The sequence below is a fragment of the Triticum urartu genome, chromosome 1, assembly GCF_003073215.2.
Source record: "Triticum urartu cultivar G1812 chromosome 1, Tu2.1, whole genome shotgun sequence".
NCBI classification, from domain to species: Eukaryota; Viridiplantae; Streptophyta; class Magnoliopsida; order Poales; family Poaceae; genus Triticum; species Triticum urartu.
The window spans coordinates 408,951,748-408,964,547 of NC_053022.1; positions in this window are offsets into that span (position 1 = coordinate 408,951,748).

Here is a 12,800-nt window from a genome sequence, read left to right on the forward strand (position 1 = left end):
TAGTTTATGGAAGTGACAACATAGGAGACTCTCTATCATGAAGATCATGGTGCTACTTTTAAGCACAAGTGTGGAAAAAGGATAGTAACATTGTCCCTTCTCTATTTTTCTCTTATTTTTTTATTTGGGTCTTCTTTCTTTTCTGTTCTTTTCTTTTGGCCTCTTTTTTTTCATCCAGAGTCTCATCCCGACATGTGGGGGAATCATAGTCTCCATCATCCTTTCCTCACTAGGACAATGCTCTAATAATGATGATCATCCACTACTAGGGAAAAGCCTAGCAGTAGCACGGGTTTTGGGTGTATCAGTAGCGTGGGTGCCCGCGCTACTGATACGGCGACATAGCTAACTTGTAGCAGTAGTGTGTGTTGACACGTGCTACTACTATACATGGTTAGCTGTAGCATGCATTGCAGACAGCGCTACTGGTAATTATCTATAGCGGGTCTTGTCAGGGATATACCCCGCGGTATGATCTGGCTGGAGTTATAACCCGGCTGGGACTTGGTAAACCGGCAGGTGTTAAGGCAGGTGGTAAACTGGCAGGTGTTAAGACAGCTGGTAAACCGGATAGTGTTAAGTCAAACGGTAAACCGACGGGTTGTTAAACCGGCTGACAGTTAAGACAGACAGGTAAAACAGGCAGTTAACCCAGACGATAAACCGGCCGGTTGTTAAATCGCCTGACAGTTAAGACAGGAGTTAAGTCAGATGATAACTCAGCAGACATTCTTAAACCGGCAAACCATCTTAAACTGGCACCAGTTAACTCCCAGCAGGCAGTGGTAACTGGGTTGCCAGGAGTTATAAAGCCCGAGACGTTATGAAGCCCGAGACGTTATGAAGCCCAAGATATTAAGAAGCCCAAGAAGAGAAGTCATAATAGTTAAGTCTTAAGTCCGAGTTGGACTCTACATGTAACCCGCCCCTTCAACATATATAAGGAGGGGCAGGGCTCCCCAAAGACGGACAAGTAAGGAGAAACAATCTTAAAGGTTAGGTTTCACTGGGAGAGCCGGTTTACGGTGACTTCCTCATGATCATAATGAGATATAGCCTCAAATAGCACGTAGGGTTGTTACCGGATGATGTTTCCCGGGGCCCGAAGCTGTCTAAACCCTTGTCTTGTGTTGTATCTCTCGATTCCACTCAACCCCTCTCAAGCTACCACATAGATGCGTTGGCCTCACGAATAAGTCCTCGCACTAGGACATCTGCCGTGACAATTCCACGACAGTTGGCGCCCACCGTGGGGCGGACGCACGGTGGTGTTGAGTTCTTGGAGGGCGCACTCTTTGGGATCGAGAAAGCTCGCGGTTAATCAGATGAAGAAGAATTGGAGAGAAGTTAAGGTGGCATCGCGCGTCGCCAGATGCACTTGAGATCCGGCGATTTGAAGCCAGATCAATTTTTTGAAGCATGTTCCTAAGACGACGAAGCTCACTGCAGATTGGATCCATGCTATGACTTATGTTCAAACCAGAAGGACTTTCCGATTCATACATGTGGCAATGTGTGCATACAAGGAAAAACGCACTAGCACACTGCTCAAAACTTAAAAGGATTGCATAAAAGCTACCATGATTCAGGTATACGGATCGGTTCTCCACTCAAGGATGGTTGTGCTACAGGGTTAACCCAACGTTTCGATGCAGAAGTGTCAGGACCCCGATTCCAAGTCACATCGATGTCAGGACCCCGATTCCAAGTCACATCGATCTAGCCTGTAACACCTCATATCACTTTGCGGCCTCACGCACGGTATCCCCACGGGTGTCGCCTTACCATGGCCCGGGACCGTTTGCGCCTTTTGGCTCACGTATATGATAGTGTCGCTAGCATCCATATGACAGAGAACCCGGGCCGACATGGCTAGTCGTGAACCCAAAGCGGCACAGACCTATGGGGACAGGCATACATGAATCACATCGAGCATGTCGGTCAACAGCGTGTGAATCCGGGCTGTAGCACTGGGCTAACAGGACTCCGGGGAACCCGGGCTGTAGCAGGCTAGGCAGGACTCCGGATGTCACCACGTGACATTTCCCCGAAGGGACAGACATAGGAACGAAGTGAAACACATGCCGGCCAGTCAAGTGTCCTGAGCAGTAGTGCTGGGCTAGCAGGACTCCGGTGAACCGGGCTGTAGCGGACTACTATGGCTCATGGAAGCACTAGACTACATTTCCCCATAAGAGAGGCTGCCAAGGATAAACAACTAGATTGTCGGATCCCACACATACCAAGCATTTCAATCATACACACAATATGCTCGATATGTGTAAATACAACATGGCATCACAACATAACTCTACGACTCAAGTATTTATTCATTAGGCTCCGAGGAGCGAGATATTACAAACATGGGTCTCATGACCCAACAATCATAGCATACAAATCAAAGCACATGCGGAAGCTTAACATGTCTGAGTACAGACATCTACAAATGAAAAAGGCTAAGAAGCCTGACTATCTACCAGATCCTGCCGAGGGCACAAGATCGTAGCTGAGGTATCAAGCTAAACGTCGAAGTCCACACGGAACTACTAGCGAGACTGAGTCTCTCTGCAAAACATAAATAGGCAAACGTGAGTACAAATGTACCCAGCAAGACTTACATCAGAACTATCTACATATGCATCGTATCAATAAGGGGGTGGTGGAGTTTAACTGCAGCAAGCCAGCTTTGACTCAGTGGCTAACCTGAACTACGACTGCAAGCAACTCTTTTGAGGTGGCGCACACGAGTCCACATATTCACCATATCAATACACCACTATGGATCCGCTCCCGTCTCCCTACGAGAACGCCATCCATAGCACTCACGCTTATCTTGCGCATTTTAGAGTATCCACTTTCACTTGTCTATGAACTATGCAAGGGGTCCAAGTTTCCATATCCGAGGAATCCGGCTATTCGAATAGATAATGATAACCCTGCAGGGGTGTACTTCTTCACACACGCTCCCACCACTTATCACCATATACACGTCATGTATCTCGGCAACCTTCAAGCGGAAGCCTGGCGAGGGTGTCGGCCACGACCTGACTACCACACAAGTCTCTAGTCCAGGTTTATCGCCTATTCTGGTTCCATCCGCGAGGAGATCCGGCCGGAGTTTCGCTCACAGCCCCAAACGATGTGTGCCAGGGTTCCTGAGACACCAAACGGGCGCCTGGTACACCATGCCACGGTGTATCTACCGCATCATAGCCCACCCCTAGGGTCAGTGCTATGCACGGCCACCAACACATATCCTATAAATACCAGAAACTAGTTGCAACTCCTGGACAGAGGACTAGGGCAGTTAATAAGTCGAGAGGGTCAATTAAGGATCCCAATGAGTGGTAGTAGCTGTTCATGGATCACAAACACAGAACTCAGTTCCTGAGAACGGTTTCAATGAGACAACCACCATGTACTCCTACATGGGCTCTCACCGCTACCTTTACCAAATCGTTCACACACTTAGCTCACACACAGTAGGACATGTTCATCACATTCCAATTCATCCCCGATGAATCAGACCTGACTCAACTCTAAGCAAGTAGCAGGCATGACAAACAAGCATGAATGAGTAGGCACATCAGGGCTCAAACAACTCCTTCTCATGCTAGTGGGTTTCATCTATTTACTGTGGCAATGACAGGTCATGCAAAGGAAAGGTGTTCAACTACCGCAGCATGTAACAATTGAATCGTTGTTGTCCTAATGCAGTAAAAGAGAGTAGGAGCGAGAGGGTGGGATTGTATCGGAATGACCAAGGGGGTTTTGCTTGCCTGGCACTTCTGAAGATGATATAGCTCTTCATCGGTGTGATCGAACTCATCGCCGAAACATACACCTACCGAGGGGGAAAAACCACCGACAAATAAGAGGGAACACAATCAATGCAATGCAACAATATGATGCATGATCATGACATGGCAATATGATGTGATTTTGCCTAATGCAAGTAGCAACACAATTAAGTGTAGTTGGTTTGAACCCAAGGTTCAAATTCAAACTCCACATATGGTCATTTAAATGCCATTCATTTGATTTGTCCTAAACAGTAGCTATAAGTTGTTCTAACATGCATGAAAATGGTACAGATGGATAGATTGAATTTGATCATTTTTCATATATAATTATGTTCATTTGGAGTTACAGTTAATTTCTATGAATTTTTAGAAGTTTAGCAATTTTCTGGAATTTTCCTGAATAAGAATAAATCCAGAAAAATATTACTGCGTCAGCATGCAGTCACTGTGATGTCAGCAGTCAACTGGCGTCGGTCCAGGTCAAACCTCTGACCAGTGGGACCCACTGGTCAGTAGTTAGTTAACTAACTAAATTTAGTTAGCGTTAAACTAATACTAATCCTAGTTTAGTTAGTGGCCTGGGGCCCACACGTCAGTGACCCAGGGGGTCAAACTGGGCCCACCGGGTCAACGGTCAGCGGTCAAACTTGCCGGCGTTAGCCGCCGGCGAGTCCAGACGCGGCGGAGCGGCGGGATTCACCTACAGGCGCCGTTTGGCGCGCGGAGCACAGCTACGGGACGCGGACGCTCGTCCGCATCCAACCGTGGTGGTGGCGCGGCCGGGGAGTGGCCGGAGTGGCGCCGGCGACGAGCTTGGCGGCGGCCGAAGCTCGGGTGCAGGTGGGGATGGGGCTGTGGTGCGCAAATGAGCACGCGAGGTGCTACGGGGCTCTACGCGATGCGGGGAGCGTGGCGCATGCCCGGGACCAAATGGTCACCGGAGCATCGGCGACGAGCAGCGGGCGGTGGCGCGTCGGTGAGCATGGTGCAGCGCTACGGTGCACGAGGGGAAACGGAGAGGGGGAGCAGGAGCAGGAGCTCACGGCGGGTGCGACGAGATGCTCAGCGGGCTCGGGGACGCTCTGAGGTCGAACGGGGCAGCGAAGGCGATCTCCGGCGGCCAGAGGTGAAGACGACGGCGATGGCGGATCTCCAGGGCTTCCCGCGTCACGTGGGTCGACGGAGAGGCATAGGCGAGGGTGGCAAGGTCCGTGGACAGGTCAGTGAGGCGAGGGAAGAACGGTGGTCACAGTGGCGATGAACAGCGGCGACGGCTTCGCTCTGCTTCGGGAGAGAGAGCGAGAGAGGCGAGGCAGGGAGAGAGTGGAGCGGTCGAGGGGTCCAGGGGGTCTGCGTGGCAACGCCAGAGGCGTCAGGCTGCAAAAGCAGGAGGTGGCGCACGGCGGTGCGCGCGTCGGCCACGCGCCCATCTCCTGGCAAGGAGGAAGACGACAGGGGAGGGGCCAGGCGGGCTGGGCCGCGCAGGTGGGCGGGCCAGCTGGGCCGCGACAGGTAAGTCACGTAGGTTCTCTCTCTCTCCTCTATTTTCTGTTTTCTATTATTTCTGTAACTTCAGGGCTTTATTAAAAATAGCAGAACGTTTCCAAAAATCCTAGAAATAGTTGTGGGCTCTTGTTGGAATATTTCCAACAGCCCTCACTTAAGTTCAGAATTAATTGAGCATTCAAAATATTATATAGCATTTAAATGCCCAATTCCAAATAGCATATGATCTAATTCAAAAATCCAGGATGGCATAGAAATATGTGCGTCATTTTTGTCAGAGGTTCTGGACCAATTCAAAAATGATGAACATTTCTAAAGGGCATTTTGGGATCATTGAAAAGATTTAAGTTTGAACCTGGTTGAATTTCATTTACTGCTAGGGTTTATTATCCCCAATTTCAAATTAAAGAAGTAATTTAGGCAAGATGCATGGATGCTTGTGCCACTAATTGCAAACAATTCTAGGGCTGTGATAACTCATGCATGCCCGGGACCAAATGGTCACCGGAGCATCGCCGGCAACGAGCGCGGGCGGTGGCGCGTGCAGGTGAGCATGGTGCAGTCGCTATGGTGCACGAGGGGAAAACGGAGATGGGGAACAGGAGCAGGAGCTCACGGAGGGTGTGACGAGATGCTCAGCGGGCTCGGGGACGCGCTGAGGTCAATGGGGCAGCAAAGGCGATCTCCGGCGGCCGGAGGTGAAGACGACGGCGATGCCGGCTCTCCAGGGCTTCCCGCGTCACATGGAGCGACGGAGAGGCATAGGCGAGGGTGGCGAGGTTCGTGGACAGGTCAGTGAGGCGAGGGAAGCACGGTGGTCATGGTAGCGACGAACAGCGGTGACGGCTTTGCTCTGCTTCGGGAGAGAGAGCGAGAGAGGCGAGCCAGGGAGAGAGAGGAGCGGTCGAGGGGTCCAGGGGGTCTGCGTGGCAACGCCAGAGGCGTCCAGGCCCTCGGTGTCAAGCAAGAGGTGGCGCACGGCGGTGCGCGCGCGTCGGGCATGCGCCCATCCTCCTGGCAAGGAGGAAGATGACAGGGGAGGGGCCAGGCGGGCTGGGCCACGCAGGTGGGCTGGCCAGCTGGGCCGCGATAGGTAAGTCGGGTAGGTTCTCTATCTCTCTCGTGTATTTTCTATTTTCTATTATTTCTGCAACTTCAGGGCTTTATTAAAAATACCAGAACATTTCCAAAAATCCTGAAAATAATTGTGGGCTCTGGTTGGAATATTTCCAACAGCCCTCACTTAAGTTCAGAATTAATTGAGCATTTAAAATATTATATAGAATTTAAATGCCCAATATCAAATAGCATATGATTTAATTCAAAAATCCAGGATGGCCTAGAAATATGTGCATCATTTTTGTCAGAGGTGCTGGACCAATTCAAAAATGATGAACACTTCTAAAGGGCATTTTGGGATCATTGAAAAGATTTAAGTTTGAGCCTGGTTGAATTTCATTTGCTGCTAGGTTTTATTATCCCCCATTTCAAATTATAGAAGTAATTTAGACAAGATGCATGGATGCTTGTGCCACTATTTGTAAACAATTCTAGGGCTGTGACAAGAAGCATTACTGTTGGGGATATAACTATTTGAGTAAACCGGACAGGAGGGGCCGGGTTACGTAAAGAAGACTCATCATGAAAGAAGCCCAAGACCCAGCATGAGGATGTCGGTTCATAGGGCTTAAGGCCCATAGTGACAAACCGCCATAATGGCATGACTTGTAACATAAGGTAAAGGTAACTAGTCACCGAGCCGGACGCTGTTATGAGCCGGCCGGGACTTTGTAGGCCACAGGGCATCAACCCATGTATATAAGGGGACGACCCGCCGGCGGCTTAAGGGCAAGAAACAACTGATCAAGAGCCGGGCATAGTGTATCTCGCTCCATGGTCATCGAAACCTCAAGCAATTCCAACCCAACTAGACGTAGGCCTTCCTTCACCATAAGGGGCTGAACTAGTATAAACCTCGCATTCCCTTGTCCCGATTAACCCCTTTAAGCTTCCTAGTTGCGATGGCTCCACGACTAAGTCCTTCCAAAAGGACATCTGTCGTGACAATTCCATGATAGTTGGCGCCCACCGTGGGGCCAGCGCACGGTGGATTTGAGTTCTTGAAGGGCAGCTTCGAAGGGCTCAAGGGATACGCGGTTGGCCGGATGACCAAGAGTCATCGCGGCAAGATCTACATCGACGACGAAGGCTGGGGCCCCGACGCCGGCTCAATTGAGTACGGGTACCGGGTCCCCTTTGGCGGAATTCACGTCTTCATCGACCGGATTGGTGAGCCGGGCCCTGAGCCGGACAGCTGCACCGACCTCATCGAGATGGCTCAGCGTGCGAAGCCCGCCTGAGCTCAACCCATCGTGAAGCGTGCCTTTGTGGGTTGCATCCACGGAGGTGAACTTCCTGAAGGATCTGAAGGTGATGGTGAGCCGGCCGTCCTCTCTGACGGTGATTCGTCCGCCGGCTCAACAGATTCGCTGTATCATGTTCAAGATGGTGTGCTTGGGGGCTGTTCCGCTGGCACCACTATTCCGGACCTCTTAGAGTCGCCAAACTGGGCAGGAGTCTTCATGGCTGGTACTCAACCCGGCCAAAATTCTACGGCCTCAGCGGCGATAACATCCGGGTTAGGAGCAGCCGGGGCAGGAGGCCCTGTGCGCTCACCGGCTCAGGTGCTGATGGATCTCATGGATAAACTTACGGCCTTGTTAACTGCTACAGTCGTCCCTGTGAACCAGTCTGAGCATGAGGCAGAGGTGGCACATGTTCACGATGAGATCGCCCAGGCCAGGGAAAACTTAGCAACTGAAGATACTAGATTAGCCATGGAGCGGGCGGCTTTGGACGTACGGGCGCAGAAACTTCAGGCAGAGGCCTTTCAGCTCACGTTGAGCTTGAACGCATCTAATGAGGTAATGAGGAGGAGACATCAGAAAACTCAGTCCCGTTTACCTCAGAATTATGATCCTCGGAATCTCTTTGCTACACCAGGGGCCGGCCCAAGTAACCCGCCAGGTGCAAATCAGTTTATGACATCCGGAGCGGGAGGCCCAGTCCAGCCTCCGGCGACAGCGCCTCTTCACGGCAATATGGCACCGCCCCATTACATACCAATACCACAGGGTCACTTCTCCAACCCCATGGAGAACTTAATCGCAGCATCAGCATGTTTCGCGGCTCTCCCGATAGATGGTGATGATCCGACAGCGGTGGAAACGCGGAGGATCAGGGAACTTGTCCAAACAGCCCTGGCTCAGCAAGAGACCTACTCCTACAGCCGAGACAGGATTCACTCATCTCCTCCGCCCTGGTTAGCTCCGCCTCGTCAAAACCAGAGCCCGAGTTACAGTAGACACATGGAGTCAGAGGCCTTGTCAAGTAGCGCTCAGCGCCGGAACCAGCCCGGCGGGTATAACCCGGTTCAGGATCGGATACGTCAGGAGGACGAGCAGGCAGCTCAGCTAGCGGCTCAGCTAGCAGCCCAACAGGATTCACCGGCTTACCCGATGACTTCCGTTGAGGCGGGTGTTGCTACTAGAACCGAAGGAGTTCCTTTTCTGATACCGGCTCTATGTAATGTATGTCTGCCCAAGGATTTCAAGGGACCTCGAAAGGTGCCGAATTATACGGCCGATTTATAGCCTGGGGCGTGGATTGAAAGTTACGAGATGGCCATGGAGCTGCTGGAGGTTAGTGATGAAGCGATGGCTAAATACTTCACCATGATGTTGGACGGAATGGCCCGTTCTTGGTTAAAGGGTTTGCCACCCAATTCCATTGGTTCATGGGCGGAGCTAAAGGCCCGTTTCATCCAGAACTTCAAGGACACTTGCAAGAAGTCTATGTCGATTGAGGACCTGACAAATTGTAAGCAGGAGGAAGGTGAATCTACGACTCATTGGGTGCGCCGGGTCAAATATATAATACATTCGTCTAACAAGATGGATGTCGGCTCAGCAGTTCTCATGCTGGAGAAGAATTGCCGTTTTGAGCCTCTGAGACAGAAACTGGGGCGCCTTAAGCGTGATTGCAAAGATATGGGGACACTGATGGCGGCTTTAGTCAAGTATGCCGATTCTGATAGTACCAAGGATCCCGCGTCTGATGAGGAAAAGACAGGGAAGGGAAAGAAGAACGACAATGGAAAGGGTCAGCAGCATAACCCGGCGAGTCAAGGAGGCAATAAGCGTAAGGCGGACGGTAACCCGGAATTTGTGGCCAATGCGCAGGGTAACAATCAGAAGCGCAAAGGAAAGCCACCCCCTCGGTTTGGCGGGTCAGGTCCGTCTCTTGAGCAACTACTCAATGAGCCCTGCCCGAAACACGGCACCCGGGAACGACTAGCGACTCATTTATGGAAGGATTGCGCAATCATGAAGGCTTTCAAGAATTCTAATACATTCGATGGCAATCAAGGCCCAGGTGGCGGCTTTCATGGCCCGGGCGGCGGTTCAGGATCCGGTTTTCAGGGAAGCCAGGGTGGTTATAATCAACAGCAGTCTGGTCAAGGAGGTCAGCAGCAGCAGCAGTCGGGTTATCAGAGCCATCCGAAACAGCTAAACAGTGGGCAGTATCACGTGTTCACCACAAGTTTGTGTAAACGTGATTAGAAAGTTCATAGGAGGGTGGTGAATTCTGTTGAGCCGGCAATCCCTTGTTACTTGAGGTGGTCGGAACAGCCTATTATCTGGAGCAGGGAGGATCACCCTCCCCGGGTTGATAATCTAGGTCAACTGGCCCTGGTAGTGGCACCGCAGGTTGGTGGTTATAAATTTACTAAGGTTCTCATGGATGGAGGTAGCAGCATCAACATCCTCTATTACGAGACCTTTCGGCGCATAGGCTTAATTGACAAGAATTTAAGGACTTCCAACACCGTCTTCCATGGAGTGGTGCCTGGTAAGTTGGCATATCCTGTGGGTAAGATTGAGCTAGAGGTGGTCTTTGGAGACGAGCATGATTCTAGGGCGGAAAAGTTAACTTTTGAAGTGGTGAAAATCAAGAGTCCATATCACGCTTTGTTCGGGCGGCCGGCTTATGCCAAGTTCATGGCGCGGCCATGTTATGTTTATTTACAGCTCAAGATGCCGGGTTACAAGGGTACCATCACTGTGCTTGGAAGCCGAAAGGTGGCCCTGGAATGCGAAGAAGGCGATGCGGCTTATGCCGAGTCTGTCTGTGCAACAGAGGAGCTCAAATTTTATCAAGATAACGTTGACCCGGCGGATATGACCTCCCTCAAAAAGCCGACTACGGAGCATGACACGGCCATGAAGTTTAAATCGGCTGCAGAGACTAAGCTTGTTGATTTTACACCGGGCGATTCGTCTAAACAATTCAGCATCAGTGCCAACTTGGATTCTAAATAGGAAAGCGCGCTCATCGAGTTCATCCGTGAGAACCGGGACATCTTTGCATGGAAACCTTCTGACATGCCGGGTGTACTAAGAGGACTCGCTGAGCACACTCTTAATATTGATACGAAGTATAAGCTGGTCAGGCAGTTTCTGCGGCGATTCAATGACGAACGACGAAAAGCCATAAGAGAAGAGGTCGCCCGGCTCTTGGCGGTTGGGTTCATTGTCGAAGTTTTTCACCCGGAGTGGTTGGCTAACCCGGTGCTCGTGCTCAAGAAAAACGGCACCTGGCGGAAGTGTGTGGATTACACGGACATAAATAAGGCTTGTCCGGCTGATCCTTTTGCTCTCCCCCGTATTGATCAAATCATTGATGCTACGGCGGGTTGTGCGCGTTTGAGCTTTTTGGATGCTTACTCTGGTTATCATCAGATCAAGATGGCAGTTAAGGACCAGGAAAAGACGGCTTTCATCACTCCGTTTGGAGCCTTCTGCTATGTGTCTATGCCTTTTGGGCTCAAGAGTGCCCAGGCGACTTATCAACGGTGTGTACAGAATTGTCTCCACAATCAGATTGGGCGCAATGTTCATGCTTATGTGGATGACATAGTGGTGAAATCCAGAGAGGCAGAAACCTTGATATCTGATCTCAGAGAAACCTTTGACAATCTCCGGGTTTACAAAATGATGCTTAACCTGGAGAAGTGTGTATTTGGTGTGCCTGCAGGCAAGCTTTTGGGATTCTTGGTCTCAAACATGGGCATCGAGGCTAATCTGGAGAAAATTAAGGCAATCACTTCTTTGGCTAAACTGGCATGTATCAATGATGTTCAGCAATTGGCGGGTCGTGTTGCCGCATTAAGCCGGTTCATAAGCCAGTTAGGTGAGAAGGCCCTACCGCTATACCAATTGATGAAGAAGGCAGACACCTTTGTCTTGAGTGATGCTGCTGATGCTGCTTTTGAGGATTTGAAGAGGCAGTTATCTGAGCCGCCAGTTCTTGCGGATCCCATCGACAAAGAGCCTTTGCTGTTATATGTGGCTGCTAATTCACGAGCCGTCAGTGTGGAAATTGTGGTAGAGCGCAAGGAGGCTGGTAAGGAACATCCGGTTCAACGGCCGGTTTATTATGTCAGTGAGGTACTCATCGAGTCAAAACAAAGATATCCTCATTGGCAGAAACTTGTTTACGGGGTGTTCATGGCAAGCCGGAAGCTGAAGCAATACTTCCAAGGTCACCCTATCACTGTGGTAAGTTCTGCCCCCTTGGGAGACATTATTCAGAGCAGAGAGGCTACAGGATGAGTCGCCAAGTGGGCCATCGAGCTCAGGCCTCATGGTCTGAAGTACGTACCACGCACTGCCATTAAGTCTCAAGCTTTGGTGGATTTCATCAATGACTGGACAGAGCTACAGGCACCTGAGGAGAAGCCCGATAACACTTATTGGACTATTCACTTTGATGGGTCCAGACAGTTGGAAGGCTCGGGGGCTGGAGTTGTATTAACTTCCCCTCGAGGTGACAAATTTTGTTATGTGCTCCGGCTTATGTTTCCTTGTACTAACAATGCAGCTGAGTACGAGGCCCTACTCCATGGTCTCCGGATGGCCAAGGAGATGAACTTGAGCCGAGTAAGATGCTGGGGAGACTCAGACCTTGTGGCTCAACAGGTGTCAGGCAAGTGGGACTCTAAAGATCCCCTTATGGCGGCTTACCGTCGTGAAGTCGATGCTGTGGCTGGACATTTCAAGGGTTATGTGGTGGAATACATTGATCGAAGGAAGAATGAGGCGGCTAATGCCTTAAGCCGGCTGGGGTCTCAGCGTAAGCCGGTGCCGCCTAACACCTTTCTTGATGTTTTGCATAATCCTTCTGTTAAATTACTTACAGAGGAAGATCTGGCAATACCAGACCCGGAAGCACAGCTGGTGGCGGCTCTCCACGTTATCCCGAATTGGACAGTGCCTTATTTGGCTTACATGACACGGGGAGAGTTGCCTGAAGATGAGACCTTGGAAAGACAAATCGCCCAGCGGTCCAAGTCCATGACAATTGTCAATGGCGAGTTACATCATTACAGCACCACTGGAGCGATTCAACGTTGCGTGTCACCTACAGAGG